We start from the raw sequence: 7209 nt of genomic DNA on the forward strand, positions 1-7209 counted from the left end.
CAGCGTTCCTCTGGGTGCCCCAAAGTGATGCGCTAAATCAAGGCCATGGATGTGTCAGGTACCACGGGGTCCATGCCCACGGGGAGGAAACATTCTGCCATTCTGTGTGAAATTTAATTGTGAGTGCGCTTAGGAAGCCTTCTTAACACACCTGCCTGGGCTGCAGTCACCTCCAGTGAGGAGTCCCAGATACTGGGGCCTGGAATGAGAAGGAGGTATGTCCCTTTCCCAGCTTGGGATCTTATCAGGTATTTTGTCTCATGGTTCCTGTCAACTGTAATGTTTCCTCGTTCTTATTTTCGCTCCATCTCTTTATCCTCATACACAATTTTACCATCTTCTTTCCTTTCTCCATCTTAGCATGTGCTCCAGCCAAGGATTCAGGAAGGATTCCTTACAATTCTGGTGTTCTTTATGGGAAGTTACACCCCAGACCTTTTCCATGTTCCTAAAACTCCCAGCTGTATGTACTGGCATAGGATCCCACAATCTCATCTTTTATTTATTTATTTGTCTATCTATTTGTTTGTTTATTTTGAGGCAGGGTTTGTCTGTGCAACAGCTCTGGCTCTCCTGGAACTTGCTTTGTAGGTCAGGCCGGTCTTGAACTCACAGAGATCCTTCTGCCTCTGCCTCTGCCTCTCCAATACTGGGATTAAAGGCAGGTGCCACCACCACCACCTGGCTACTCATCATATATATCTATTATATATATATATATGAATTCATATATAATATAAATTTGTATTTATAAATGTATTTATACATAAATAAAATAATTTATATATAATTTATTTTATGTACATTGGTGTTTGCCTGCGTGTATGTTTGTGTGGGGGTGTCAATTCTGGGTGGGGAGTTACAGACAGGGGTGAGCTCCCATGTGGGCACTGGGAATCAAACTTGGGTCCTCTGGATGAGCAGCAAGTGCTCTTAAGTGCTGAGCCATCTTTCCCACCCTAGGATCTCATCTTTTAGCAAGTATTTGCATTTCCCAGCTGCCATCTACATCTAATCCTGATGCTGTTTCCTTCATCTGGGGCAGTGTGAAGTCTCAGAGGGGCATATTCTTTACAAGGTACTGACTACTTTCAAGCTCTCCTTTCTCCAGTCGCCCCTCTTCCCACTGCTGTCAGGACTGTTACAAGTAAGTTCTGCACTGCCAGCTTAGCTTCGAGGACTGCCTTGGTCTGTGCTTGTCTTGACATGCACTTACCCCTCCAGCAAATGGAAGAGAACTCTGCTGGGCACAGCAACTGTGTTTGAAAAGCCAGTGACTTTCAGGGCTGGGAATCTATCATTTCAAGCTTTCCTGGCTATTGGGGTTGCTGATTTGAGAGCCTTGGTAGATGGGTTGACAATCTCCCCTTATAACACCTAAGACAGGTTCTGGGGTTCACATTTTTGATACCTTGGCTATGATATGTCTTTGTTTGGCTCCTCTCTGTTGTATTTATTTGGTGTGTGTGTGTGTGTGTGTGTGTGTGTGTGTGTGTGTGTGTATGATTATTTCTTTATAAATTTGGGAAACACTGGCTCTAGTTTTGTTGTTTAATTCATTAGTGCCTGTAGATTATCTCACCATGCTCTACCCCTTTGTGGGTTGGTTGATTGTATGCCACAGATTTGGCTGGACACATTCATTCCTTTTTTAAAAATTTAATTTAATTTTATGCGCATTGGTGTTTTGTCTGCATGCATGTGTATATGAGGGTGTCGGATCCCCTGGAACTAGAGCTCCAGACAGCTGGGAGCTGCCATGTGGGTCTTGGGAGTTGAATCTAGGTTCCCTGGAAGAGCAGCCAGTGCTCTTTTTTTAAATTAAATTTTTAAAAATTTATTTTACATACAAGCCACAGTTTTCCTATCCTCCTCCCACATTCTTTCATACCCCACTTCTCCAATCCACTCCTCAGAAAGGGTAAGGCCTCCCATGGGAATCAACAAAACGTGGCACATCAAACTGAGGCAGGACAAGCCTGAGCAAGGCATCCCACCAAAGGGAATGGGTTCCAAAAAGTCAGCTCATGTGCTCGGGACAGATCCTGGTCCCACTGCTAGGGGCCCCACAAACACACCATCCCACTGCTAGGGGCCCCACAAACACACCAAGCTACACAACTGTCACCCACATGCAGAGGGCCTAGGTAGGTTCATGCAAGCTCCCTAGCTGTTGGTCTAGAGTCCACCAGCCCCCACAAGCTCAGGTTAGCTATCTCTGTGGGTTTTCCCTCATGATCTTGACCCCACCCCCATATAATCCCTTCTCCCTCGCTTTGACAGAACTCCTGGTCCTCAGCCCAGTGTGCTTGGCTGTCGATCTCTGCATCTGCTTCTGGATCTGCATCAGTTACTGGATGGAGGTTCTGTGATGACAGTTTGAGTAGTCACCAATCTAATTACAAGGGAATACCAGTTAGGCACCCTCTCCACAATTGATAGGAGTCTTTGCTGGGGTCATCCTTGTGGATTCATGAGAGTTTTCTTGGCACCAGGTTTCTCTCTAACATCATAATGGCCCCTCTCTCAGCTTGACCATCCCTGATCCCTGATGTTCCTTTCCATCCCCCATGTCCTCCCCCATCCTCCTTCCCACCCCCAGTTTATCCAGCAGATCTCATCTATTTCCCCTTCTCAGAGTGATCCATGCCATCTCTCCAGCCCTACTCATTCCTTTCTTTACATACACCTCAATGTATTGTATTCTCTTTTTAAATTTAAAATTTTTTAAATTTATTTTACATACCAGCCACATGGGGAACTGTGGTTGGTATGGTTCTTGATGTCATCCTCCAGTCTGGAAATTCCTTTTTTTGTTAGTCTCCTCTGCTGCTGGAACTTTCAGCTGTGCTTCTGATTGATTGGCAGCATTTCTGTTTGCTCTCAGAGTCTTAGTTACTTTGCTATTTTTTTCCTTTGAGTCTTTAATTACCCTCTCCAGTTGCTGGCCTTTTCATTCACTTTGCTAAGTGAATGAAAATCACTTATCTGGGCCCTGAGTTAATCTGCTTACTTCATGCTTAAACCATCAGTTTGAGTCCTACATGCAATCATGGATCCTCTGTAAAGTAGAACCTGGAATGGTATTCAGATATTTCAACCCTTTTCCCCCTTGATTCTGGTGGTGAGCTCCTCTATTTGAAGGCGTGATGATGGTAGATGTCTTCGTGTGTGTTCAGTTTTGCACATTGTTAGGGTGGATGTTTTTCTCCTTTATGCTTTATTTCTCTTATATTCCCACTCCTTTTGCTTCTTTTATTTTGCGTGAGTTAGTCCACGCTGAATTTACGTTTCCCCCGTATAGTGTGTGGGGTGGGGAGGGACGGTAACAGCAGCAGATACAGTGATTGCCAGCCCAGCTTAACCTGCAGTGGAGCAGTTGTGCTTCAGAGACAGTGGCAGGAGAAGGGCTGGTCTCCAGGTGGTATCTTTCTTCTTCACCTGTGGCCCCAGTAGGGTCCAGCGACAGTGGCAGGAGAGGCGCTGGTCTCCAGGTGGTATCTTTCTTCTTCACCTGTGGCCCCAGTAAGGTCCAGAGACAGTGGCAGGAGAGGGGCTGATCTCCAGGTGGTCTCTTTCTAGACAAGCCTTGAAGGCCTTTAAGCAGGACCACACCCACTTTGAGAGTGAAGGTCTCATGTCCCTTTGAGTCTGCATCCCAAGGCAGTGAGTTGGTAGGGAAGGGTCCTTCTCAGTCTGTCTGCTTGGGATTTCCAGAGACTCAGTCTCAGGCCCTCAGATTTCATTTCTGCTTTGTCTCCATGGTCTGTGCTGGTTTGGCACTTCCACCCATGATGTACTCAGCCCCTAGACACATCCCTGCAGCTTGTCCAGTCTCCCGCCTTCTTACCTGAATATTAATCATGTGTTTCAGTTCTGCCATCTCCACCATTCTAAGATATTTTAATGAAAGTAATCTGGATGGATTTGTTCCCTCCAAATCATGAGCATGGTCTGCATCTCACAGATGCTATAGAGTCTGTACAAGAAATTTCAGTGTCTGTCTTGTGGACAGGGGTTTAAATGTATCTGTGTCCATCCTGGTCTCTGAGTACATCACATGGCCTCTATCTAGGATCTTGATCTGAAAAGCCAGCCATGGAATAAGGATCCCCTTGAGAGTCTAGATTTCTCTCTGCATTGATGAGCATGTAACTGAGCCTGGGTGATTCAGATTCCATTGGAAAGCTGACTGGCCCTGACTAGCTCCAGCACACAGTTCAATTGGACTGGATCAGAGTCACTGGCCTGCTCTTTGGCCCATGGCCAGAACCTAGTTCTGCAGCACTGCTTCCTGTGTGCAAAGAGGTATGTTAGTAGAAGATAAAAGATCTCTATGAGCCGGGTGGTGGCGCACGCCTTTAATCCCAGCACTTGGGAGGCAGAGGTAGGCTGATCTCTGTGAGTTTGAGCCCAGTCTGGTCTACAAGAGCTAGTTCCAGGACAGGCTCCAAAGCTATAGAGAAACCCTGTCTCGAAAAAACTAAAAAAAAAAAAAAAAAAAAAAAAAAAAAAAAAAAAAAAAAAAAAAAAAAAAAAAAAAAAAGATCTATAAGATTTGAAGAAAATCAGAGTATGCAGGGATGGGAAGAGGTGGGGACTGGAGGGAGAAAATGCTGAGACAGACAACTGGCATTGCGGAGGGGCGGGGTGCATCTCACCAGCAAGGTACAAGTCTATTGCAATGGAAACTCCCAGGAATCTACTAGGGTGACTCTAGCAAAGACTCCTAGTATTGGGATATACAGAGCCTGAACCAGCCATCTCTGTAAGCGGGCAAGGCTTTCAATGGAGGGATTGGGGTACCTACCCACAAAACCTTTGACCTACACTTTTCCCTGCTTGCAAGATGTGCTGGGGTAAAGCTGGGGCAGAACTTGAGCAAGTTGACAACTGATGACTGGTCCAGCTTGAGACCCATGTCACAAGAGGGAGCCAACACCTAACACTGCCTGGAGGGCCAGCAACCAGAGGCCAGGAAAAAAAGTCAGTGTCTGTACAGTGGTCTACTGTACTAGTAGACCAGAGCCTAGCATAATCATCAGAGAGGCTTCATCCAGCAACTGATGGGAACAGATGCAGAGACCCACAGACTGACATTAGTCAGAGCTTGGGGGATCCTGTGGAAGAGGGGAAGGATTGCAGAAGCCAGAGGGGTCAAGGACACCACAAGAAAATTCACAGAATCAACTAACTTGGGCTCATAAGGGCCCACAGAGACTACCAATGGCCAGGGAGTTGTAGGGGTCTGAACCAGGCTCTCTACACATATGTATAAGGTTGTGTTGCTTGGCCTTCTTGTAGGACATTTACCAGTAGCAGTGGCAACTGTCTCTGTCTCTTTTGCCTGCTTTTTGGATCCTTTTCCTCCTACTGGGTTGCTTCCTTCAGCCTTAAAATGAGGCTAGGTGCCTAGTCTTATTTTAACTTGATATGCCATGTTTGGTTGATATCCCTGGGAGGCCTATCTTTTTCTGAAGGGAAATGGAGGAGGAATGGATCTTGAGGAGAGGTAGGAGGGATTGGGAGAAGAGGAAGAAAAAACTATGATCAGGATGTAAAATATAAGAGAACAATAATAAAAGAAGAATTAGAGAAAAAGAGGTGTGTTTGATGACCATATGTTATTGTTTTCACCTCTCCGGACACTTCAGGATCTATAATTTGGTTGAAGCTTTCTTCCCTCTCCCTTTTTATTTGGTTTGGTTTTTTTTTTTTTTCAATACAGGGTTTCTCTGTAGCTTTGGAGCTTGTCCCGGAACTTGCTCTGTAGACCAGGCTGGCCTTGAAATCACAGAGGTCCACCTGCCTCTGCCTCATGAGGGCTGGGATTAAAGGTGGCATACATCACCACTGCCTGGCATTGATTGAAGTTTTCATGGTTGTGGCTCCCCAACTTGTATCAGTATCATTGTAACTATGCATGAGAATGCAAAAATTATCTTTCAATAAAGGCATACAAAATATTCACACAAACCAATTGGTAAGACACTACAGTTCTTGGTCAGATTAGGTGTCTCTATCACGGCATGAACACTGGATTGGGGCAGAACATTCTTGGGTAAGATTTGTGTTTTGTACAGCTAAATACTCAGGTATAGTTTTAGCTCTTCCCACTCTATTTCAGGAGCCTTTACAAGTTGTGTGAACCACATTTGTCCCAATCTTTGATGTTTGTCTCAGAAAGTAAAGTCAGAGGTAACAAGGCTAAATATCTGTACCTGGATAGCTCTGATAGGTAGTTAGTTGTTGAAATGATCCTTGTCTTGATAGAGTCTAAACCAAGGTTAGAACAACTAATACCTGCACTCTTATCCTGAGCTATAATGTTCTATATAAATGTCAAATAATTAAGAATGCATTGATTTAAAGAGACAGTACAAAACAAGAATATACCGGGAGAGAAACTGCAGCCTTTATCTTTCTGGGACACTTACTTCACTCAGGATGATTGTTTCTACCTCAATCCATTCTCCTGCAAATTTCATAATTCCATTTTTCTCCGAAAAGCTGAATGTTATAAACTCACACACAGAGCTATCACATTCTCATTATCCATTCATCGTTGATAGAACTCTAGGCTGTTTCTAATGTCTGGCTATTTCAAACATAGCAGTAATGAAGATGGATGAGCAATGTACTACATCTCCGCAGTAATATGTAGAGTCTTTTGGTCATATACTCAAGGGTGGCATAGCTGAATCTTGTGGTAGATCAACTTTCAGCTGTTTGAGAACTGCCCACTGATTTCCATAGTGCCTGTAGCAGTTAGCACTCTGGAGAAATTTTCCCCTCTTTCTGCATTCTCCCCAGGATGTGCTGTCATTTGTTTTATTCATCTTGGTCACTCTAACTGGGATAAGTTGAAATCTACATTTTAATTTTCTTTTCCCTGATGACTAATGATTCTGGACATTTTATAAAAGTGTTTCTCAGCCATTTGCCTTTCATCTTTTTGAGGCCTCTGCATTTTAATTCTATCCTTTAAAAAAGTTTTATTACTTGATGTTCAGATTTATTTCTGTACAATATAAATCTGTCTTTCATCTGAGTCAGATATGTCCAGGTTCCTTTACTAATATGCTATGCGTTTCCATATGAGCTCTTTAACCCCGACTTTTCTACTCTCAGGCTCTCAGAAATCATGGGATCCAGTTCCTGGAAGGCTCACCTCTGATCCTGGCTGCAGAGTGTGCATCTCACTACCTT

This window comes from Microtus ochrogaster, unplaced genomic scaffold (genome assembly GCF_000317375.1).
Source record: "Microtus ochrogaster isolate Prairie Vole_2 unplaced genomic scaffold, MicOch1.0 UNK139, whole genome shotgun sequence".
Classification (NCBI taxonomy): Eukaryota; Metazoa; Chordata; class Mammalia; order Rodentia; family Cricetidae; genus Microtus; species Microtus ochrogaster.